The sequence below is a fragment of the Bufo gargarizans genome, chromosome 2 (assembly GCF_014858855.1).
Source record: "Bufo gargarizans isolate SCDJY-AF-19 chromosome 2, ASM1485885v1, whole genome shotgun sequence".
Classification (NCBI taxonomy): domain Eukaryota; kingdom Metazoa; phylum Chordata; class Amphibia; order Anura; family Bufonidae; genus Bufo; species Bufo gargarizans.
Window position 1 is genome coordinate 691,039,852 of NC_058081.1, and position 26,734 is coordinate 691,066,585.

The window sequence follows — 26,734 nt, forward strand, 5'->3', positions numbered from 1 at the left end:
TTTACACCAGTTTGATAAATCTCCCCCATGGTCCTACTCAAGCATAAATATAGAGTGAATGCTTCACTTATACATACAGTCCTGATCAAAAGTTTAACTTCAACATGCAACAAGAAGAAATGGGAGTGAGACAAAAAAAAATTGAGCATTCAATTTAATGAAAACAACGAATAAACTGAAACAGGCTGTTTTTCAGCTGATCAAAATCTTAGGACCACATGGCTTTAAAAGGCCAAATCTGTGCAAAGATGTGGATTCATTGCCTTTTTTTGTCAGGTAGTCACACGTTGTCATGGCAAACTCTCCTTTTTGAACGTGGTCGGGTTGTTGAACTGCATAAGCATGGACTGGAGGATCCTCGACCCAAATTAAGGCCCTTACTGGTGTTGACTGCAGCCCCATAATCATCAGACGGCATCTGAGACTGAAGGGCTTCAAAAACAAAAAAAGTCTTCAAAGACCTCGTCTCCTTGAACGCCACAGAACTGCTCGTTTGGACTTTGCAAGAGAGCACCAAACATGGGACATTCAAAGGTGGAAGAAAATGTTATTGTTTGATGAGAAAAAAATTAACCTTGATGGTCCTGATGGTTTCCAACGTTACTGGCATGACAAGCAGATCCCACCTGAGATGTTTTCTACGCACCGCAGTGGAGGGGGCGCCATAATGGTCTGGGGTGCTTTTTCCTTCAGTGAAACAATGGAGCTTCAGGAAGTGCAGGGGCGTCAAACGGCCGCTGGCTATGTCCAGATGTTGCAGAGAGCATTCCTCATGACTGAGGGCCCTCTTCTGTGTGGTAATGACTGAGTTTTTCAACAGGACAACACTACAGTACACAATGACCGCAGGACAAGGGACTTCTTCCAGGAGAATAACATCACTCTTTTGGCCCATCCTGCGTGTTCCCCTGATCTAAATTCAATTGAGAACCTTTGGGGATGGATGGCAAGGGAAGTTTACAAAAATGGACAACAGTTCCAGACAGTAGATGGCCTTTGTGCGGCCGTCTTCACCACTTGGAAAAATGTTCCCAATAATCTCATGGAAACGCTTGCATCAAGCATGCCGAAACGAATTTCTGAAGTGATAAACAATAACAGCGGAGCTACTCATTACTGAGTTCATGTTTGGAAGTTGGATTTATGTTTTGGGGGGGGTTTCGTTTTTTTTGGGAGGTGTGGTCCTAAACTTTTGATCAGCTGAAAAACAGCCTGTTTCAGTTTGTTGTTTTCATTAAGGCCTCATGCACACGACCGTTGTGTGCATCCGTGGCCATTGTGCCGTTTTCCGTTTTCTTTCGCGGACCCGTTGACTTTCAATGGGTCCGTGGAAAAATCGGAAAATGCACCGTTTGGCAGCCGCATCCCTGATCCGTGTTTCCTGGGAGTGAAAAAAATAGGACCTGTCCTATTTTTTTCACGGCCAACGGTTCACGGACCCATTCAAGTCAATGGGTCCGTGAAAAAGCACGGATGCACACAAGATTGTCATCCGTGTCCGTGATCCGTGTCCGTTTTTTCCTATCATTTCAATGGCAAATTTTTTTTTTTTTCATTTTTCATGTCCGTAGATCCTCTAAAAATCAAGGAAGACCCACGGACGAAAAAACGGTCACGGATCACGGACCTATGGACCCTGTTTTTGCGGACCTTAAAAAAAAACGGTCGTGTGCATGAGGCCTAAATTGAATGCTCAAAAAATGTTTTGTCTCACTCCCATTTCTTCTTGTTGCATGTTGAAGCTCTACTTGGGACCTTGTTAAGATCCAGCCATGCTAAATATGATTTTTTGCCATTTTTCAAGTGGTCTTAAACTTTTGATCAGGACTGTATATAGAGCATAGGGGTACTACTAGCCAGGTCATTAACAAATGACATAATCTGACATGATTGATACTATAAAACATGTTTGCTTACCAATAATTAACCTCTAATACATGAGTAATCACCTCTCTATCCAATCAATGTTCCAAATTCATACATTTAGACGGATGCGTATGGGTGAGTCACCGGCTCCCCGCACACATGTTCTCGGCGTTACTAAAGTTCTCCAGTGCATGCTCCATCCACTGAGAGCTCAACATGTTGTCCATCAGCTCCGCCTCCTTATGTCAGTCCGCAAACCTGTCACATGTCTCCTACATCACTTTCCCCATTGTCCCAGCCACATACATCCCATCTGCTTCAACCGCCTCATATTTCTATGACTCAGGGCAGCGCTTCTGCATCCCCGCACGCTACGGTATGTGACATTTTTTATATACAACTAGGTGAACATATCAAGTCATTATCATTGTAGAGAGATCTTCCTTTTGAATCCAGAGAAAATCCCTTTGAAACATATACAGCAGTTTGGTTTGAAGTTGTTTGGGAGCAGCACCTATACAACAGACAAAAAACGCGAGTTTGCGAACATTTACATATTTGATTTCCAGTGTGTGTTTGTATTAAGTGTGTGACTTAAGATTAAGTGATTTTAGATTAAGTGACTTTAGAGTCAGAGACTTTAGAAGGGGACTACAGTAAGTCAGTTGCTTTTCATTGCACTGTATTGTATTTTTTCTTTCTCTTTTCTTGTGTAATCCCCATTAGTATGTATTCCATTATTGACAGCCCAGTCCAGTGCACATCTTGCCTAATGTATGAAGTTCTGGAACAGCAATTTTAGGGTGCATATCTTCGTTCACAATGTGTGCAAATTGCCAGTTTGGAATCTCACATCGATACTGAGAAGTGTGGGCAATTTGAAAAAGAGTTTGCCGCTCAGTGAGCAGGTACTCTATGGGGTATATGCTGGGGAGGGTGGTGTTATGGAGGATCAGGAAGGTGAGGTAGGTAGCTGGATAACATTTAAGAAGTGGGGTAGAGGGAAGAGTTCCAGGGAGGATTATCAAAATCTGATTGGTGGGGATGAGACTCCCAGCACCCACTTCATCAGCTATTTGAAGAGACTGCTGGTGCTCTGGTGATTGTCTTTGCTTCTTCCAAAGCCTGTGAAATCACCTTCATCGGTCACATGGCCTCGATGACACTGTGCTTTGTAAGCTGCCAGGAGGCCGTAGCACTCACCAGAGCACCGTGGCTTCTCCAAATAGCTGATCCTTAGGAGAGTTCCTCAGTATTAAATTCCAGGACAACCCCTTTAACTTCTTACTCTATTTATACTTTTAGCACTGCAAACAGAGTTGCTTAACTCTCCCTGTCAGACCATCACTGTGACCAGAGAGGTCCCCTGTAGTAACTCAATTAGGGTTTCACACTTTACCGCAATCAATACAATGCTCTTCTTTGGACTTCCTTGTCTAGTCTATCAAGAGAAAAACAGAGCTGCCATACTGCTATCCCTATCCTACACTTAAGGTCCTATTACACCTACAGATAATTGCTAAGATAATCGCTAACAAACATTCACATGAATACTCCTTAGCGGTTATTTGTCAGTGTAATACAGCCACAGATTACCCAATGAACAAGCACGCTCATCGGGTAATCAGAGTCTTTCAACATGCTTAAATATAATTGTTTGCCGGCTGCAGATCGTGCTATGTAATCAGCGATCTGTTGCCAAAAAGCAGTGCTTCAGTATGGAGGTGAGCGATGGCATACCGAGCGCTCATCCCCATACTGAGGAGGAGATGGCTGCATGTAATAACAGCAGTCTCCTCCGCTAACGAGCAGGTGATTATCGGGTAGAAACCCTTTCCTCCTGACAATCGGCTGTAGAATCTGTAGGTGTAATATTGGCCTTACTGTAATCACACAGATTACCTTTCAGATAACTTCACAGTAAAAGTAAACTGACAATGGCTTCCCTATCTGCAGTATATAGGAGTGTTATCTCTAAGTGCTGACTGCTACAGAAGGACAATATTTTGCAAATAATTGTCAATGTCATAGTACTCTGTAAGCGTATAATCAGCAGAACACTAATAAAAACAATAATGAGCATTTAAAAAACTCATACACTCAAATATTATTATTAGCAGACCAAGTTATCAAGGGAACCATCATGATCAACATGCAGTCAGATCTATGGGTAGTAATTCAGTCATAAGAAGCGACAAGCATTCTTTACAGTAAGAGCTGTGAATTTCTGGAATAACCGCAAGAGCTGGTCACAGAAAATACAGTAGATGGCTTCAAAAATGGTTTAAATTACTTTTTAATAAAAAATAACATTGGGCCTTATGACAATGTATAGAAATTTTGTTCTACACACCCTTTGCTTTTTACCCAACTCCTTTTTAAAAGGAAGATGGACATTGATCCAGGGATTTGTTCTGTGGATTGATATAGCAGCATAACTGGTTGGACTCAGACTTTTGTCTTTTTCCAACCTTAACAACTATGTAACTATGCAACTATTAGAAATGAGCAAAAATTCGATTTGTTAGTTTGCCAATAAAAAAAAAATTGGTTCAATCCGAATATATTTGCAGCAAATCACGTAAAAAAAATGCTATTTTCTGGCTGCAAAGAGCCCTTATAGTGGTGTAGAACATTGTGCCTTGAAGTAACACGCATAGGGAGTCTGCTTTGGTAGTAAAAATAATTCTGTGAGTCCGTATGACATGCAGATGACAGGCGTCGCTCTTAGAATCACTGCACACTTCAGTTATTTGGGCAGTCACGGGGCCAAAACTGACCAAATAACTCAAGCATAAACTCAGCCTTAAAGGTCAATGTTGGTGCCAAGAAGAAGCGCATTCCTTTTACACCGTCGAGGTGCAGAACAGCGTGACTACCGCCATGCCCTGCACATGTGGTATGCTGGAGGGGGACTGTGAATTGTCCCTGCAATGGAGGCTGAGGAGGCAGAGGCGGATTCAGCGTGGAGGTGAAAGCAGCGTCACTTGGCCAAGTTGCTGGAGTGGCTGTGCAGAAACCACATTCACCAAGTGGGCAGTAAAGGACATGTATTGTCCCTGACCGTAGTTACAGCTCCACACGTCGGCGCTGCCATGCACTTTGGCAGACACCGACAGGCTCAAGGACTGGCCCACCTTCTGTTCTACATATACGTGTGCAGGGCTGGTACTGCCTTTTTGGCAAAGAAATGATGGCTTGGGACTCTCCACTTCAGCTCAACACAAGCAATCAGTTCTCTGAAAGGTGCAGAGTCCACCACTTGGAAAGGGAGGGACTGCAGCACCAGCAACTTGGCCAGAAGCACTTCCGCTTCTGCGTTGTTGGATGAGTGCACGCATACTGTTGTCTCTTGGCAATCGCGTTGGTGATCGATTGCTGACGGAATGAGTTACGAGGAGTAGGAGGATGAGGAGCAGGAGCATCAGGACCGGTAGATGATGGGAAGGACAGGCAGCTCCCTTCGGCTGAGGTGGTGGAGCCTTGACTACCCGAAATCGGTTGCGTGCCACTGGGTGATGCAGCGGTTGCTGCGGCAGGCTGGACCACCACATCGGGGCCACGGTTTTCCCAGGCCACTTTATGGTGATGCTGCAAATGTTGACGCAGGGCAATGGTGCCAACTTTGGCACCCTGGCCACGCTTCACCTTCTGCCCACAGATTTTATTTATGGCCATGTTCACTATAGATGTCTGGGACTATTCGCCGGCGAACATCGCTTGTTCGCCACGGCGGGTGAACATATGCGATGTTCGGTCCACCCCCTATACGTCATCATTGAGAAAACTTTGACCCTGAACCTCCACAATCAGCAGACACATTCCAGCCAATCAGCATACCCTCCCTCCCAGACCCTCCCACCTCCTCTAAAAAAGCAAGGACGGTAGCCCTCTTAGATTCATTCTGAAGCTGCAGTGTTAGTTAGAGCAGGGAAAGTGCTGCTGCTGCTGAATTAATAGGGAAATCGTTATCTAGACCAGTGTTCTGTGTCCACTCCAGTCCTCAAAGACTCATCTGCTGTAAGGACAGCGTCCTGACAGCACCCCAAAAAGCCCTTTTTAGGGCTGGTACATCAGTCTGCTTTTATTTCTTTTTTCTATATATATATATAGCAGTTGCCTGCCCGTGTGTGAGAGGCCACAAGCCCACAGACTGTACTGTGTGCACACCACTCATATAGGGTGGCACAGTACCTTGCAGATAAAAGTCATTCAATTTTTGCTCTGTAATATAATTGCAGTTGCCTGCCAGTGAGTGTCAGGCCCACTGACTGTACTGTGCCCACTGCCCACCACTCATATAGGGTGGCACAGTACCTTGCAGATAAAAAAGTCATTTAATGACCTTCAATGATATCAGTGAGGACGAGGAACGGGACATGAGTAGCCCGGCATCCAACCTTGTGCAAATGGGGTCTTTCATGCTGTCATGCCTGTTGAGGGACCCTCGTATAAAAAGGCTGAAGGAGAACGACCTGTACTGGGTGGCCTCGCTACTAGACCCCCGGTATAAGCAGAAAGTGGCTGAAATGTTACCGAATTACCGGAAGTCAGAAAGGATGCAGCAGTTCCAATACAAGTTAAAAAGTATGCTTTACACAGCGTATAAGGGTGATGTCACAGCACAACAGGAATCTAACAGGGGAAGAGGTGAAAGTAATCCTCCTCCTACTACGACCACGCCGGCAAGGACAGGATGCTTTACAGACGTGTTGTTGATGGAGGACATGCAGAGTTTTTTAAGTCCTACACATCGCCACAGCCCTTCGGGGTCCACCCTCAGAGAATGACTCGACCGACAGGTAGCAGACTACCTTGCCTTAACTGCAGATATTGACACTCTGAGGAGCGATGAACCCCTTGACTACTGGGTGTGCAGGCTTGACCTGTGGCCTGAGCTATCCCAGTTTGCAATAGAACTTCTGGCCTGCCCCGCTTCAAGTGTCCTGTCAGAAAGGACCTTCAGCGCAGCAGGAGGTATTGTCACTGAGAAGAGAAGTCGCCTAGGTAAAAAAAAGTCTAGATTACCTCCCCTTTATTAAGATGAATGAGGCATGGATCCCGAAGGGACTGACAGTGTGGGATGCATTTGACTAAAAAAGGCCTGATGAGATGCTTTGGGCTAAAAATGGTCCCCACGCTGCTGTATTTAATCTCTGCATGCCGGATGACTTGTGTGACTTCTCCGCCATCAACTAGGGTTCAAGCCGCAATGTTTTAGTACACTTTCTGCCTGGAAAACAATACCTAATTTTACAGGCATGTGTACATGCCAAATTTTTCTGGCCTATGGTGCTGCACTGTGGTTGCAAAAACAAAAAAAAAAGGCACATACATGTGTCAATTCCCCTTCGTTAACGTTACCTTGTTGTGGTGAAGGGGCTTGTGTATCACAATGAAACGACCACCTCTATGAGTGTGTTGGTAATGGCAATGTTGGCACACCCCAGATGATAAGGTCGTTGCTTCATTGTGAACAGCCCAAAAGCGATTGGCTAGATAATTTTGCATAGAAAAACATTAATTTTCTTTGTGATCATCTAAGGTGATCATTAAAGCCTACTAGGCCAAAGGGCCCACACTGCAGAATCATTGTTTTCTGGGTCACTTAACTGTCACTGAACTACGTACCTCAGCACGACCATAGGCTTTGAAAAACTGCCATCGCCTGCAATCTCCCGAACGTGCGCACGAGCACAGTCATCGCTACACCAAGATTGACGCATAGAGGAATAAAATTTATGTCATGAGTGGGTCAACTATTGACAACTCTTTGTGGTTGTTTGCGGTGCGTTAAACAGGGAGTTTGGTCTGTCACTGTGAAGCGGACGTAACCCTTACACTACCTGATCGATACAACATCATACCTGATCGTATACACACACTGGATGTTTTAAAGCACGTTATTCCAAACAATTTAGGATTGTTAGGTGATTTATGCCCTTTATGGATTAAAACCCGACTCTGCGTCAACTACGAAATTTTCCATGGGAGTTTTGCCATGGATCCCCCTCCGGCATGCCACAGTCCAGGTGTTAGTCCCCTTGAAACAACTTTTCCATCACTATTGTGGCCAGAAAGTGTCCCTGTGGGTTTTAAAATTCGCCTGCCTATTAAAGTCTATGGCGGTTCGCCCGTTCGCGAACATTTGCGTAAATTCACGTTCGCCATTCGTGAACGGAAAATTTTATGTTCGCGACATCTCTAATGTTCACCTCCTCCTGCGGCTTAACAAAAAACTGCCACACCACTGAGTAGGTGATTTTACCCCCAACACTATGCACTGACTGACTGCTACGGCCGCTGCCTCTGTGAACCCGTGCACCTCTACTTCCCGGGCAGGTAGGCTCCTGCAAAGCGGGTGGTCTACCCTGGGCACGTTTGGCTCCCGACCTCCCACTGCTGCCACCCTGATGACTCCCGGCCACGCTAGCGACTTGCTGGCTCCACTGCTGCCTCACGGGCAAGCTTCCGCCATCTTCTCCCATTAATGATAAAGCCCCTTCATCACCTGGCTCCCAAGTGCAATCAGCTACATTATCGAGTACTGTATGCATGTCACTGATGTCCTCCTCAACAGTCTCTGGGTCAGGAGCATGACCGCTTGCAACACTACCTCCCACACCACTCTCCTCATTACTACTTGCTTGCCTAGTGGAGGCAGCGGCAGATGTCTCCTCCTCATCTTGGCTGGCCAGTAGCTGCTGACTGTCTTTTAGTAGCTCGTCCTCACTGTATAGTGGAGCTGAGCCCACAGCATACAATACTTCTCTGGGAACAAAAAAGGACAGAGGTAGGTTGAGGACAGGTGAGGGCACTGGGCCTGCTCCTGGGCCATGCCAACTAAGGGTTGTGTCTGACGAACCCATTGACTCTTCGCTGGGGGTGTCTGATGTCCCTTGCGACGAAGTCGAAGATCAAGTCAACCACTCAAGAACCGTTGGGTTGCTGGTCACGACACGACCGCTAGTTGACACTGGGAGCTCAGGCCTCTCGAAGTGACTCATGCTGTCACGACCCCTTACTCTGCTGCGACCTCTGCCTGTGCCAGAAACATTTACGCCTCTGCCACTACCCTGTGCAGGGCCTGGCACTGTCTAACATACTGTTAGATCAAATAAAAAAAAATAAAAAAAGGAATTTAAAACACCCCAAAAAAGTATGTAATTTTCTCACTTCACCACACAACGGCTAATAAGCCTTTTCTTCCCGCCACAAAGTTTTTGAACAGATAACTGCACTGCTGAGCGGTACATATATTTTTTCTTTTTCCATTAATACACCCACACTCCACAAAAGGCTGTACAACAGATAACTGCACCGCTGAGCGCCAAATATATTTTTTCTTTTTCCACTGTAAGAAGGTACAAGGAATCATCGTGGATGATGGGTACGTGTCACCAAGGTTCCTGGCCTCGGTGGAGTAAGAGTCGGTTTTTATGTGTCAGCAGCAGTTGCTGTTTGACACCTTAATACTAAGTATGGCTGTATAGCTGATCCGGGACAGCTCTTACTGGGAGTAGTCAAAGTGCTGGGTGGGTGACTACTCCCCATGATCCAGGTCAGGTTTAGCCAGGCCTAAAAACCAGCCAGCACTGCTAGGTGAGGAGTATAACCTCAGTCTGACAGTGGAGCTCAGTAAGTATGTGTGCTTGGATCTGAGGCTTGTGCCATGCTGGAGGTCTGAGACCCGTCTGTATGGGAAACGGGCCCATACTATGGACTGCTGGAGGAAGAACTGCCAACAAGGTGACTTTTGGCTATGTGGCCTTTCCATTGTGTTTGAACTAACACCAAGACTGCAAAGTGATGTTTTGTTTTTGCTTTATGTGTGAATAAACACGGTTTGATTTAAGGACTGGTAATTTGCCTCTGTACTGCGTCCGCACACCCTGTCTACCAGAGCGAATCCCCACACCAATAATACACGCCACAAAAGGGTTTACAACAGATAACTGCATCTCTGAGGGGCAAATATATTTTTTCTTTTTCCACTAATACACGCCACAAAAGGCTTTACAACAAATAACTGCACTGCTGAGCGGCAAATATATAAAAAAATTTCCCCACTAATACACGTCACAAAAGGCTTTACAATAGATATCTGCACTGCTGAGGGGCAAATATATTTTTTCTTTTTCCGCTAATACACGCCACAAAAGGCTTTGCAACAGATAACTGCACCGCTGAGCGGCAAATATATGTTTTCTTTTTCCGCTAATACACGCCACAAATGGCTTTACAACAGATAACTTCACCGCTGAGCAGCAAATATATAATTTTTTTTCCCACTAATACACGTCACAAAAGGCTTTACAATAGATATATCTGCACCGCTGAGTGGCAAATATATTTTTTCTTTTTCCGCTAATATACGCCACAAAAGGCTTTACAACAGATAACTGCACCGCTAAGCAGCAAATTTAATTTTTATTTTTTCTGCTAATACACGCCACAAAAGGCTTTAGAACAGATAACTGCACCGCTGAGTAGCAAATACATTTTTTCTTTTTCTGCAAATACACGCCACAAAAGGCTTTAGAACAGATAACTGCACCGCTGATCTGCAATTATATTTTACTTTTTCCACTAGTACATGACAAAAAGGGCTGTCATTTTAGCACTTTACCGCACATCGGCTAATAAGCCCTTTTTTCCCCACTAATACAAGCCAAAAAATGCTTTATAACTGCACTGCACAAGGGCAAATAAGACATATAAATATTTAATTGTAATAAACCCTGTTAATGGTTGTATCAAACAGCACTTGCACCCTAATAACAAGAACGGATTGCTGGAATTACAGAGCTGGATAATTGCAATTTGGATCCACAGTCAGTGCAGCAAGGTGTAATAGGACTGTTCCTATTATCCAGGCTGTAACCTCCCCAACTGAACCCTTTCAAACATAAATGCTGTGGAAAAATTCCTCCCTATTCTTTCCCTACACCTTGAATAATCTTTCCCTGCACTTGTAAATCGTTTTTTTAGCACAATTAATTTTTTTCTAACACTGTCCCTAGCGCCTGCTGACGTCTCTCCCTGCACTAAGTACACTGGTAAATGGCAGAATCCAAGATAGCTGAGGCTATTTATAGGTCTGTTACATCACATGGCTGGGTGGCTGCTGATTGGCTGCATGCATGGAATTATGGGTGATCCCGCCTTCCCAGAGTTCCTTTCTCCATGTCCTCACACGTGCATCAGCCATTTTAGGAAAAAAGGTGATTCGTTACACCGAAGCGCGTAGAAATTCAGGTTCGATTCGCTCATCTCTAGTAACTATGTAGTCACGTGTTTAAGAAACATACAATTTACTGATGATATTTCATCTGCCGTTACTTTCTGGCATTGTCCCATGTGACCCTTGATGAGTTGTCTGGTTGGTGTACTGGAAGTATATTTTATATTTATTCCAAAGAGACTGACATTGAAGCTCTTGAGGTAGAACTACAGTCACAAAGTGGGGAAGGGATGATATTTTTTTTATAGGACTGCCTGTTTAGAGGGTCTCTCCGAGACCAGGAACCCTTTTTCATCTATGCAAAGAGGATGCAGGGGTTAAAAAAAGAGACTCAACTGTTGCTTTGGTTCTAGAACCATGCTCGCTTCTCAGAAGTATGGTATGCCATCTACCCATACATAACCACTGCAAGCTAATTAGTGGAATTACCTTGCATACATTGACACTGTATCTACTGATTGGCCAGAAGCGGTGATGTACAGGTAGATGGCTCATCACATTTCTGGTCCAGTGAGAACATATAGCAAAGATGGAGGGAGCTTGGCACTGTTAGGCCCCTTTCACACCAGTGAGTTTTCCGCGCGGGTGCAATGCGTGACGTGAACGCATAGCACCTGCACTGAATCCTGCCCCATTCATTTCAATGGGTCTGTTCATGAGCGTTGTTTTTCACGCATCACTTCTGTGTTGTGTGAAAATTGCAGCATGTTCTAGATTCTGCGGTTTTCACGCAGCCCTGGCCCCATAGAAGTGAATGGGGCTTCAGTGTAAAAAACGCATTGCATCAGCAAGCAAGTGCGGGTACGATGCGTTTTTCACTGATGGTTGCTAAGAGATGTTGTTTGTAAACCTTCAGTTTTTTATCATGCGTGTGAAAGACGCATCAAAACGCATTTTGTCACAGACAAAACTGACTGAACTTGCTTGCAAAATGGTGCAAGTGTCCTTGAACGCACGCTGAACGCATCCGGACCTAATCCGTCACGCTCATTTGAAAGGGGCCTTAGGCCCCTTTCGCACGGGCGAGTTTTCCGTGCGGGTGCAATGCGTGAGGTGAACGCATTGCACCCGCACTGAATCCTGACCCATTCAATTCTATGGGGCTGTGCACATGAGCGGTGATTTTCACGCATCACTTGTGCGTTGCGTGAAAATCGCAGCATGCTCTATATTGTGCGATTTTCACGCAACGCAGGCCCCATAGAAGTGAATGGGGTGCGTGAAAATCGCATAGCATCCGCAAGCAAGTGCAGATGCGGTGCGATTTTCACGCATGGTTGCTAAGATGACAGTCTATTCACTGTATTATTTTCCCTTATAACATGGTTATAAGAAAAAATAATAGCATTCTGAATACATAATGCATAGTATAATAGTGCTGGAGGGGTTAAAAAAAAAAAGTTAACTCACCTTCTCCTTTTGATCGCGTAGTTCTCGGTCTCTTTACTTCTGGAATGTTGAGCTGTGGGCTAAAGGACCTGTGGTGACGTCAGATCACATGCTCCATCACCACGGTGATGGACCATGTGATTGGAGCATGTGATCTGACGTCACCACAGGTCCTTTAGCCCACAGCTCATCATTCAAGAAGTAAAGAGACCGGGAACTACGCGATCAAGAGAAGAAGGTGAGTTAACTTTTTTATTTTTTTTTAACCCCTCCAGCACTATTATACTATGCATTCTGTATTCAGAATGCTATTATTTTTCCCTTATAACCATGTTATAAGGAAAAATAATACAATCTTTAGAACATTAATCCCAAGCCCGAACTTCTGTGAAGAAGTTCAGGTTTGGGTACCAAAAATGCGCGATTTTTCTCACGCGCAAAATGCATTACAATGTTTTGCACTCGCGCATTTTCCCGCAACGCACCTGGGCTCTTATCCGGGCCAAAAATATGACGCTCGTGTGAAAAAGGCCTTAGTCTTTTTTTTTTATTTTTATGAAAAATGTGTTCCCGGTCTCAAAGAACAAAAAAATATATACATTGAAAACAGACATATAAAAATGCACCAATGCATTTAATATCAGATAGAAAAGTGATTAAAAAAAACTAGATAAAACAGATATTGGTGCCCATTACCTAAATTGTTATTTTGCACAATTGTTTGGTAAGAATAACATTATCTTATATGTTCGGTTGCCTGATTTAAAGGGAACCTGTCACCTGGATTTTGGGTATAGAGCTGAGGACATGGGCTGCTAGATGGCCACTAGCACATCCGCAATACCCAGTCCCCATAGCTCTGTGTGCTTTTATTGTGTAAAAAAAAAACGATTTGATACATATGCAAATTACCCTGAGATGAGTCCTGTACGTGAGATGAGTCAGGGACAGGACTCATCTCAGGTTAATTTGCATATGTATCAAATCGGTTTTTTTACACAATAACAGCACACAGAGCTATGGGGACTGGGTATTGCGGATGTGCTAGCGGCCATCTAGCAACCCATGTCCTCAGCTCTATACACAAAATCCCGGTGACAGGTTTCCTTTAAGGACTGAAACAAATCAGCATATTTCACAGTTTTGAGAAGCAAATGTAAAAGGATTTTTACTATTTATAGAGAGGGTAAAATTAATTCACTGATGTTTGAACTGTGCAAAAGGTCTATGAAATATCAGTGTGAGACATGTATAAGGGCTAATAGCAATCTGGTAGTGAGTTGCAGCATTCTTTCTAACTACGGTAAATCTATAAGACTGTAAATGTATTGCAGAAAAAAAGATAATGTACAGAAGGTTGTTTTTGTTTATGTATCAGGAAGGCAGCAGTAATATAGAGTAATGTATTATAGTAGCATACTGGATGATGCAGCAGGGTATAGTGCAAGAACAATAACAGACTATAAAGAGTAACATAGATGAGCAACCTGATATCACACCAAAATCATAGAAAAGGAGCAAGGTCAATAGTCCAGGAAATACTGGAATGATGATGCCTTATGCAATCGGCAGCTAGGAGGGTAGTCAGAAATACTGATCCAACATAGCACTTCTTTTTTTCTGAGTTTGGTTATCTAATTTAGGCCTCATGCACACGACAGTATTTTTTCACGGTCCGCAAAACGGGATTCCGTTGTTCCGTGATCCGTGTCCGTTTTTTCTTCCGTGTGTCTTCCTTGATTTTTGGAGGATCACCAGACCAGAATAGTGAAAAAAAAATCTAAGTCAAGTTTGCCTTTGAAATGATAGGAAAAAACGGACACGGATCACGGACACGGATCACGGACGCGGATGACAATCTTGTGTGCATCCGTGATTTTTCACGGACCCATTGACTTGAATGGGTCCGTGAACCGTTGTCCGTGAAAAAAATAGGACAGGTCCTATTTTTTTCACGGACTGGAAACACGGATCACGGACGCGGATGCCAAACGGTGCATTTTCAGAAAAAAAATGGAAGATGGAACAACGGCCGTGGATGCACACAATGGTTGTGTGCATGAGGCCTAAAGCAAACACCTTCAATTGCATCTCAAGATAATTAAATGAGTTAAGATTGAAATTTGAATTAACAGCGGGAGTGCTAACCCTGCTACAGCTGTAGAATCAGATTGCTGAGAGGCACCTTTGACTTACAACCTGGAATGAAGAAGCAGTGACCCAGTAGATTACTGCTAAGAGTTAATTCACTCCATTAAGGGGTATAGGTGTTGTGCAGCCTGATCAACTGTCTGAAGAGAAAGCGGTGCTCATTAGTGTTGAGCGTGAATATTTGAATTACGAATATTTATCGCAAATTTTGCAACTTTGAGAATTTGCGAATATTTTAAATATAGTGCTATATATTTGTTTTTTGAATATTCGTCTTTTTTTTTTACTTGAAAAATCACCAATGTAATGATCGCGTAATATGCAAATATTACACGATCGATACAGGCGTGGTTCAAAAAGGAATATATAGCACTATATTGAATATAATGCTATATATTAGTTTTTTAGAATATTTGTCATTTTTTCCATCTGAAGTTATGTTTCCTCCCTGCTTAAGTTGCTTTTCAAGCAATTTAAGCAGGGAGGAATCATGACTTCCAATGGAAAAAAATGACGAATATTCAAAAAAACGAATATATAGCACTATATATATATATTTCTTTTTGAACCAAGACTGTATTGATCGGGTAATATTCGCATATTACGCAATCATTACATTCCCGATTTTTCAAGTAAAAAAAAAATAGAATATAACGAATATTCTAATTTGCGAATATTCAACGAATATTCTACAAAATATTCATGAAATATCGCAAGTTCGAATATGACCCCTGCAGCTCATCACTAGTGCTCATACGAGTACGGCTTCCTCGTCAAGATCACACTGCATGTCCTTTCACTTGCACCAGAGGCACAGCGTAATTACGAGTGCTTGAATAGAACCAGTACTTGTAATTACACTGTGCCTCCAAGACGAAGCACAATGTAATTGTAAAGATAAAGTAGTGCTTGCTCAAGTGTTGCCTCGTCTTCAAACAAACAGCTGATCTGCGGGGGTGCCTGGATTTGGACCCCCAATGATCAGATATTTATAACTTATCATGAGGATAAGTCATCAATATGTACTGGCTGTACAACCCCTTTAATGTAATTGCCATGCTTTGACTGTGATCCTAAAAGCTGCATAGAGGTTAGTTATCATGCCCTACTCAGCAGAGGGAAGGCTGGGCCTTCTTTCTATCAGAAAGGTGCTGCTGAGTATTCTGACTGCATCAGCCAGTGAGACTGGCCTTAGCAGCTGAGGTGTGAGGAGCTGCATGTCCCTGTGCAGAGTGAGGCCTACTACAAGAGGTTCTCCATCTCTACATGCTGAAGACAAGTGCCGGACCTCTGAGGCTGGGTTCACACCTGAGCGTTTTACAGCGCGTTCCTACGCGCTGTAAAACGCTCAACAAGGAGAAACCAATGCTTCCCTATCGGCATGGTTCTCACCTTAACAGCGCGTACGATCGCGCTGTAAAAAGCCCGACGCCCCAAGAAGTACATGAGCTTCTTTGGGGCGTCTTGTCGCGCGTTCCCGTACATAGACTTTCGGGAACGTGCGACAATGGGCGTTCGCTTGTCTCTGTATGCGCGATTGCAAACGCCGGTACAATCGCGCATACAGAGCGCTCCATCGCGAACGCTCAGGTCTGAACCCAGCGTGAAAGAAGAAAGCACAGAATTGATAGAATGTATAGGATCACATGGGACTGTTTGTGTTAGCATACTGTTAGTGATGGACGAACATCTGCCGGGACGATTAGCGAACGCTGAAAAACCTTCAGCTCATATTTGCAGCCAATAAATAATTACTAGAAGTGCACAAATAGTCCCTCAACATGGACAGTGACATACCTATCTCCATTCATTTTTCAATGCGATATATCGGCAATATAATAATATAATTTTACCTGCAGTATTGCAGCAGAACCGCACACAACTGCCGCACAATACAAATGCACTATATCCTATCTTATCCTCATGGGGCCCCTGCTGTCTCCTTTCCTCCGTCATGTATCCAGAGCTCCTGTTTCACCCTCCTATCTCCTGTTGCTGCCCTGCACAGACCTCCTGCCCCTACTTCTTGTATGAGTCCCCCTCAGAGCCCCTTCAACCTACTTGCTGTGTCCACCCCTCCTGTCCACCCAGGGCCCCTGTCTCACTCCTCTGCCTCTCATTATGGTGGCATCTGAACAGCATTCACCATAAGGACCTTCTAACGTCACAGGGACATGTGACTGTGCCCCCCACCCCGTACTGTGCCCCCTTATACCCTGCATTGTGCCCTCTTACCACACCCTGTGCAGTGCCCCTAGTCATTCCCTGTACTGTGCCCTCTTATACCCTTTTATCCGGTCACTGTATGGTTTTATCCTTGTATGGCAGTGTTATCACTATATGGCGGTGGTATCCAATAACTGCATGGCCATAACTGTATCCCCTTCCATGCCCACACCACTTTTTTTAGAACTGGCATGAGCGGGAAAAGATACAGATTGCGGTGCTAAGGACCTTTGCGCCACAATCTGTGTCAGAAATACGCCTAATATAGACGTATTTCTATATAATAAATGATCACCTAATTGTATTATTATTTGGGGGTAGGGCTAATATCTTTATAGTATATAGATTCTAGTGTATTATACTGTGCCCTGTATTTCCCAGTAGAAAATGATCCTTGGGAAACACAGTCCTCATCCCTGACCACCGGGACCAGGTAGCGCTCTGTCAGTACATGGCGGCCTCCCCTCTCCGCCACGCTGCTCCGATGTGTACTGGTGCTTATTCTGACACTAGGGCTGGGTTCACATCTCATTTGTGCCATCCATTTAATGTATACCAAAAATGTATGCGTTACCAGATGCCTCAGACTGAGCCGTACATTGGCATCCGTTCACCATACAGTTCCATGGTAAAAAAACATATACGTTAACGTATGCATTTTTTACTTGACTCTGCAGGATACAAAAACGTGGAATGCTGCACATTTGTATACATCAAACCGATAGGAAAAACGTGCTGTGAACACACATTGGGGGGAGGGGGGCGTACTAAAATTTGCTGTGGGGCCCAGTCAGTTCTACCTACATCACTGCACATCTCCTTCTCTCCTCCAGGCCTGGCTCACTGCTGCAGCGGCCGCCGGAGAGAAGGAGCGCAGGGAGCTGCGGTTAGTGATGGACAGGACCGCCGGCTCCCCTGCAATGATAGGTATGTGAGGGGGCCACTGGGGGGTCATTCATCACACTTACACAGTATAATGACTCCCAGTGCCCCCCATTTAGTATAATGATCCCCATTGACCCTCCATTTAGCATAATGACCACCAGAGCCCCCATTAAATTTAATAACCCCTCGTGCCCCCTCCATACAGTATAACCCCCAGTGTGGGGGCAACTGGGGGTCATTTTTCTGAATGGAGGGTCACTGTGGGGTCATTATACTGTGAGGGCCCTTTACATAGTATAATGACCCTCAGTGTCCCCCATTTAGTATAATGATTACCAATGACCCTCCATTCAATATAATGACCCCCAGAGCCCCCTCCATACAGTATTCCCCCAGTGTGGGGGCTACTGGGGGTCATTATTCTGAATGGGGGCGAATGGGGGTTATTATTCTGAATGCAGGGCCACAGGTGGTCATTATACAGTGGGGGGGGGGGGATTGGGGGTTCATTATACTGTGTGAAGGGCCACTAGTAGTCATTATACTGTATAGGGGCCACTGGGGGTCATTATACCGTGTGGGAGCCACAGGGGGACATGTCAATGTAAAAAAATGCCTCATGGGGGCCCACTGGGATTTATTGCCCAAGGGCCCACATGAACCTGGAGCCGGCCCTGTTCTAACATAGGAAGTATATTATAACATTGTAAAAGGAAGGCAATCCATTAGACTATACATAAAGATAAAACGTAACCTTTAATAATGTTACTATGAGGGTCCATTCACACGTCCGTAAGTGTTTTGCGGATCCGCAAAACACGGACACCGGCAATGTGCATTCCGCAATTTGCGGACCACACATCGCCGGCACTATAATAAAAAATGCCTAATCTTGTCTGCAATGCGGAAGTGCGGATCCGCAAATGTGGATGCGGACAGCACATTCCGGCCCCATTTAAAATGAATGGGTCTGCACCCGTTCCGCAAAATTGCGGAACGGATGCAGACCCATTTTGCGGACGTGTAAATGGAAAAGATATCCCTCAAATAAAAATAAATTTAAATATTAAAGTTAAGCAAAAAGCATAGATGTGGTCGGCAATAACAAGTGTTCGGCGGCACCAAATCAGAAACCATATGTCCTCCCACAATCCGGGGGGTTCCAGTGCACATCCATGAATCCCGGAGGGAAAGCAAAAAACATCCATCCCTGAGCTAGATGATGATGTGGTATTGAAGGACAGAGTGGGCAAAGAACTGTCCCTGATATTGCCCTACAGGGGGTGCTATTCTGGCCCTGATAGCCTAACCACAGACCACCCGCCCTGATAAGAGCGACCCCGTCCAGAACCTTACCCTATATAAAAATGGCCCTAGTAAGCCCCTAGGCCCCTGACTTCCAGGTGATCACTATATAGATCTATGAGTTTTTGACTCATTATAAAAGTATATTATAAGTATATTGCACCCCTCTGTGTATCACACCTATAGATAGCACACCTATACCAGTCCTTAAAAGGACCTTTGTGGCCCTATTAGCTAGCGTTTAGTGTCCCTAACAGCCTGTCCCTGCTCCACACAGCAACCTCTCCCCACACTGGCAAAACACCTAATGTAAAATGGCGGCCAGATTTAGGCCGGGTTTATTTATAAGGTAGGGGGTATGTCCATGTGCTGAAACGTCTCAATTGGCTGTCCTGTACCACCTGATGGATGTGTCATGGGTCAAAGTTCTTCACAATGGAAAAGAATATGGCGGGTGCGAATATCTCCATATGTTCACATGTTTGGCGAATCGCAAACACGCAAAGTTTGCCGCGAAACGACCGCCGGGCGAACCGCAAGGCAATCTCATACTGTAGGTAATATTTGTTTATGGCTATGGACATGTGAAGAGGGTATATTGCTTTGGTGTCCAACTGTAACATGGTGGAGGACAAGGTCACTCATTGCAATTCTCACAGTGCAGCAAGATGCATGCCACAGCGGACACCTTGATCAGCTGTTATGGGTAGGGGCAGTACATGTCATTCACAGCCCAGTGGGTCAGCACCGCAGCAATGATGTTTGGTCTTATTGAAACCTCCATGTTTGTGTTGGTCTGGGTCCCACAACAGGTGCTTATCCTACTCCTCCACATACTCTTCCATGGACATCCTCACTTTCACAACAGAAGCAGGGCAGAGCATTATTCCCATTTTCATTCCCTTCCATGATATTTGTAAAGTGAAACATTGACATGTCGTGTTAAGCTGACGAGTTTGGCCAAGAGCAGCAACACTCTGTTGCTAAGTAGTGATGAGCTGCAGGGGCAATATTCAAATTTGCGATATTTCGCGAATATGTGGTAGAATATTCATCATATATTTGCAAATATTCGTATTCGAGATTAAATCTGCAATGTAAAAATTGCGTAAGATTATTTTCATGATTCAGAAAAATCTGCAATGTAAAAATCGCGTAATAGAGAGTGTGTCAAAAACGAATATATAACACTATAGAATATAGTGCTATATATTAGTTTTTTCAGAATATTCGTCATTTTTTTCCATCTGAACAGTCATTGGCCCACAAGCAACTTGAGCTGGGAGGAATCATGACTTCAGATGGAAAAAAATGACGAATATTCTAAAAAACGAATATATAGCACTATATTGAATATAGTGCTATATATTCGTTTTTTAGAATATTCATTTTTTTCCATCTGAAGTCATGATTCCTCTCTGCTTTTTGCTTGGGGGCCAATCAGTCATTGACCCACAAGCAACTTAAGCAGGGAGGAATCCTGACTTCAAGGCCTGGCAACCACTCCATCCTTTTAACACAGTCTCATTGTATATAATATCATTGTATAATACTGTTGAGGGGGCCCTGATAATAAAATCTTTTAGTCTTTCTCCTGAGGGGGCCCCTTGTGGATCTGAGCCCCAAAACAGCTGCTTCCCCTATAGCCCTGCAGTGTGGGCTCAGCATAAATGGGGAACCTGCATTCCCTGAATTTAATGGAAGCCAGTAAGGATGAGCGAATAACACTTGGAACCGAACCCGAGAATTAATTTATGAAGTTATTATTAACCAAAGTCTTGCAAGACTTTGCGGAGCAATAACTTCAGCTCATCGGAGCCAATACATTCTAATACTGTACGGAGCTCCTGCTTGGTACAGTATTGGAACAAAGTTTTATGCGAATCGACTTCGGATGTTTCATCCGAAGTCGATTCGCTCCTCCCTAGAATCCAGTATGACACCAGCGGAGGTAGTATTTAGTGTAAGTTCCTGTCCTAAAGAGATTGCCTTGTCGTTGGCGGATCTGCATAATTTTGCACAAAATGTAGTTGCCAAGAATCTCACATAATAATGTAGCATTAGTACATTTTCCATGGTGAGTATGACACTAGTCTGTTTACTTGTTACTTATTTGTGTTTGTAGAGTGCTGATGCATTTTGTTTGTTTTTGCTTTTTTGCTTCCAGCCATGGTGACGTACACCTGCGCACTGGGATGTGCTGACTAACCCCTATGTTTTTCTTTGCAAGACCACCAACAATCTGTTGCTAAGGTGCATCAAGTAGCAAACATTTCACTGGCTCTCCACACTAACTACAACTGGGTAAGGTGATTAATAGAGATGAGCGAATTTCATATTTTTTAATTTGTTCACGCTTCGTTTACTGGCAAAAGGTGAATTGCGTTATGGATTCCGTTACCACGGACCATAACGCAATTCTATGATGGAATGCATAACAGAATGCCTTTAGAGGCATTACATTATTCATTCTGTCATAAAAGAAGTCTATGGGCTGCAAAACGGAATGCCTCTAAACAAGGCAGGCGTTGGGGGGGGGGGGGGGGGGGGCAGGCAGGCAAACAGGGCAATTGCCCAGGGCCCCCTTTCTGAAAGGGGCCCCTTGCAGTTTTTATACTTAGTTGTGCTAACTGTGGGAGCGTTTTTTTTGCATTCAACTGCTTTATTTTTTTCCTCCACATGCTCCCCGGGTGCCTCTCTAAACATGAATCAGCAGGTCCAGCCCCCCGAACCCCCCATCTCCCTGTCTCACCAGACGTCTGTACAGCATTATTCACAATCCTGCTGCCACAGACCGGCATCAGGACGTTCTTTGTGGGCGGAGCTAACATAGCTCCTCCCCTATCCTTTGCCTGCACTTGCTCCTGGCTGCAAGGCCCAAACCAGACTGGGATGACTGGGCTTTCTGCTCCATCTGATGACTTTATGATGACCTTTAGACTCTGACCTCAGCTGCTGGATTGTAGGGGCTCCCAGGACCCTCTTATCAAAGCAAGTGGCCTGCTCCCTCTCCAGCTGGTAGGTCCATCCAGTCAAAAACATGCAGCAGTGTCTGTGTAAGAGGGGAGTGCAGGACTGCTGGGCGTCACACTCTCATTGTAGCAGCCCTGCACTGCCCTCAAGTACTGATGGTCAATGACCTGTGAGTTCTCATTGTGAGCTCCATGTTTCCCCTATGCCCCTTCAGTGAGTTTCCCTTGCCACCTATGCCCCCTCTGTGTGGGCTCCCTGTGCCCCCTCTGTGTGTGCTCCCTGTGCCCCCTCTGTGTGGGCTCCCTGTGCCCCCTCTGTGTGGTCTCCCTGGGCCCCCTCTGTGTGGTCTCCCTGGGCCCCCTCTGTGTGGGCTCCATGTGCGTGCTCCCTGTGCCCCCTCTGTGTGCGCTCCATATGTGCACTCCCTGTACCTCCTGTGTGTGCCCTGTGCCCCATATGTGAGCTTTCTCTGCCCCCTGTGATCCCAATGTGGGCCCCCTGTGTAAGCTGTGTGTGTTGTCTATGTCCCCTTTATAAGCTCCTTGTTCCCTCTATGGGAGCTGCCTGTGTCCCCCTGTGTGCGCTCCTTGTGTCCTGTGAGCTCCATATGACTCCAGTATGAGCTATGTAGGTCTTCAGCACTTTTATGGCACAACCAAACGTTGTGCTCGTGTGGTGCTTGTGAGGCCAGCAGTGAGCCCAGTGATGTCACCGGCACTGATGGGCGGGCTTTATTTGTAAAACGCTGCAGAATATGGTGGCGCTATATAAATAAATATTATTATTATTATTATTTAGTGCTGCCCTTGCCTGTAAAGTGGCTAGGGCAGAGCTAAAGCCTGCCCATCAGAGCCAGTAAGTTCACTGAACACACTGCTGGGTAGAAGCCTCTGCCTAGCAGTGTGCGGAGGTAAATAAGCAAGCCCTTACCCTGCGTGATTCAGCACAGGGCAAGGGAGTGCATCAGAGCATGAAATGTTCCGATGCTCATATAATAGGGTCCGGAGAGGTGAAGATTGGGACCCCTGGAAACTAATAAAGACGGCATTGTTTAGGTGGTCTGCATTATTAATAGGGTCGGGGAGTTGGCGTTTAGATTAAGAATCTGAGGTCCACATCTGAAACCAAATTAGCAGTGTCTTTTATTTTTTTTCAGTACTTGGGGGGGAGCAGAACCGGGCTGCTAAGGCTACTTTCACACTTGCGGCAGGATGGATCCAACAGGCTGTTCACCATGTCGGATCCATCCTGCGGCTATTTCGCCGTGCCGCCGGACTGCCGCTCCGTCCCCATTGACTATAATGGGGACGGGGGAGGAGCCCCGGCGCAGTACGGCGGTGCACGGCGAAAGGCCGCCGGACAAAAATTACTGCATGTCAGGCTTTTTAGTCCGGCGGCTTTCGCCGTGCACCGCCGTGCAACGCCGGAGCTCCGCCCCCGTCCCCATTATAGTCAATGGGGACCGAGCGGCGGTCCGTCGGCGCAGCGAAATAGCCGCAGGACGGATCCGACATGGTGAATAGCCTGTCGGATCCGTCCTGCCGCAAGTGTGAAAGTAGCCTAATAAAGGCATCTGTAGAGCCAAGTTACACATTGCAGCAGTGTCATCCACAGGTCCCCCATAAGTGTAATCCACAGATCCTCCATAACAGTGTCATCCAAAGATCCCCCCATAACAGTGTCAGGCCTCATGCACACGACCGTGCTGTTTTTTGCGGTCGCCGGCAATATAAATGCCTATTCTTGTCCGCAAATCGTGGACAAGAAAAGGACATGTTATATTTTTTTTGTAGGGCCGCGGAATGGAGCCATGGATGCGGACAGCGCACGGAGTGTTGTCCGCATCTTTTGCAGCCCCATTGAAATGAATGGGTCTGCATCCGAGCCCCCAAAATGGCGGCTCGGATGCGGACCCAAACAACGGCCGTGTGCATGAGGCCTCATCCACAGATCTCCCATGACAGTGTGTCATCCACAGATCTCCCATGACAGTGTGTCATCCACAGATCCCCATAAAAGTGTGTCATCCACAGATCCCTCCATAACAGTGTCATCCACCGATTCCCCATAACAGTGTCATCCACAGATCCCCATAACAGTGTGTAATTCACAGATCCCCCATAACAGTGTGTCATTCACAGATCCCCCATAACATGTGTCATCCACAAATCCCTCATAACAGTGTCATTCACATATCCTCCATAAATGTCATCCACATATCCTCCATAACAGTGTCATCCACAGATCCCCCATAACAGTGTCATCCACAGATCCCTCATAACAGTGTGTCATCCCCAGATCCCCCCCCCCATAACAGTGTTATCCACAGATCCCCCCAATAACAGTGTTATCCACAGATCCCCCCATAACAGTGTCATCCACAGATCCCCCCATAACAGTGAAAAAAAGTATTGTGGAATCGCACTCACCAGAACTTATGGTCATCCGGAATGCAGCAGCCTACCTGGAGTCCAAGATCCATCAGGGCTCCTATGTATACAGTCCAATATATAGAAGTGGAGGCAGCATGTCCGGTACAAAATTATAAGGAGCCGCTTAAGTGAAAAAACACGTGCAGAGGGTAGTTACGTTTCGGCTGACCCACAGCCTTTATCAAACACAATGTGTACTCTAAAGGATCATGTTTAAATACCATAAAACACACCCACTCTCACAGATGTGGCCAATTGCCCAATCAGTGAAGTGCTTATATTGTCACAGGTGTATACATACGTGCTCATAAGAAGTGTCATGATGTGCGCCCACTATGGGCATACGATCCAACTCCCCACATACCTTCATGGCGCACATCTCTCGAGCGTCCTCCAACAACCCGTGCGCATGTCCGGGGAGGCGGGGCCATGTCAGCACATGACCATCTCCGAGTCACCTGATCGCCAGCAGCTCTGCCCATGCGACCATGGCGTCATCCACTCCTCCCGATCCTCCTCCAACCCGCGCACCGTTGTTAGGGACGCTAGTGGATCAGTCCGCCCACAACCCCGCAGTGAATGTGACGAACCCATATCAACGCATCAGGGATCCCGGCGGAAGGGCAATCGCCCTAACAGTAAGGTAACTATAGTGCAATACCATGCCTCATATCGATCACTTCACCCGTGTCGTCCGGCAAGTCCGGGGGGCAGAGTCACCCAGTCTCTAGGTCACCAGCCGCACCCACGACCGAAGTGACATCACGGCTCCTCCCCATCTCCGTCCAGTCAACCCTGCGTTGTCAAGGACGCACTGGGGGCCTCACTCGGCCCGCATCACCAACGCGCGTACCAGGATCCACACACACACATGTCAGGGATCCAAGCAAAGACGAACCACACTAAAATCCAGTGCACCATGACGTAGTGTAGGCTGGAAAATTAAGTGCATGTAAAATAGTAAAAAACTAAAATCAATTAAAAACACTCTACAGATAACAGATTCTAATAGAAGGTCACTCAGATCATTTACACATTCCCCACATAGAAATCTAGATTCATTCCAAAGAGCTGGAGTGCCCTCATCTCAAAAATCCATTTAAGCTCTTTTTTTACGTAGGATCCGATCCTTATCTCCCCCACGTCTCATTTTGCCAACCGAATCAATGATTTGAATCCTGAGTTGGTTGACCGAGTGTCCACGTTCCAAGAAATGTTTCGCCACAGGTTTGTCAATCTTGGCCCTTCTGATGTTACTCTTATGAGAGTTAATACGTTCACGGGCTTCCATTGTGGTCTCACCTATATAGATGAGGCCACAAGGGCACGTGATCATGTATACCACGTCCCGTGATCTGCATGTAAAAAAGTTGCTGATCTTATAGGTTTTGCCACTGTAGAGATGGGTAAAGGTATCCCCCTTCACCATGTTGCCGCAGTTGCAACAACCAAGGCAAGGAAAACATCCCAACTTCCTTGGTGCCAGATACCTCTGCCCATCCCCACGGGGCTCCCCAACCTCAGTCTTTACCAACTTGTCGTGTAGGTTGGCACCTCTCTTGTATGCCATCATGGGAAAACTCTCAAATTCATCTATCGTGGGTAGCCCTTTCTGTAAAATGTGCCATTCTTTGCGTATAATACGGGCTATGTCTCCACTATTGGCTCCATATGTGGAGATAAACGGGATCCGTTTATGGTCCCTATCCTTCTTCTTTCCTTGGAACGTGGACTCGCGGTCAACCTTCCCAACCCTTTATGAAATCCGATGGATGATTCCCTGCACAGGTGTAGGTGCTCCTTGGAGATAAACAAGTAATCTATTCTATGATAAGTGTTATGGACTGGGGAGAAGTACGTGTAATCTAGAGTGTTAGGATGGTGGGATCGCCAAATGTCTATCAAATGTAGGTCCCAGAGGGCATTCCTGATTGTTTTTAGGGATTTGCTAGAGTGGGAAGACCTATGTGAAGAGATGTCCAGTTGTGGGTATAGTGCTATATTTAGGTCGCCTCCTGCCACTACGATTCCCTCTTTAAAGGATTCTATGATGGGGAAAATATCTGCCAGCCATCGAGATTGACCAGTGTTTGGGGCGTATAGATTAATGAAAGTGTAAGTTTGCTATCCAATAGTGCCCTTAATTAACAGGAACCTTCCGTCTGGATCTACGTGTTGGTCTGAAAAAATGAAGGGAATTCTCCTGTGTAGACCTATACTGACCCCACTAGAGGCTGAGGAACCACCCCCGCAATGATACCAG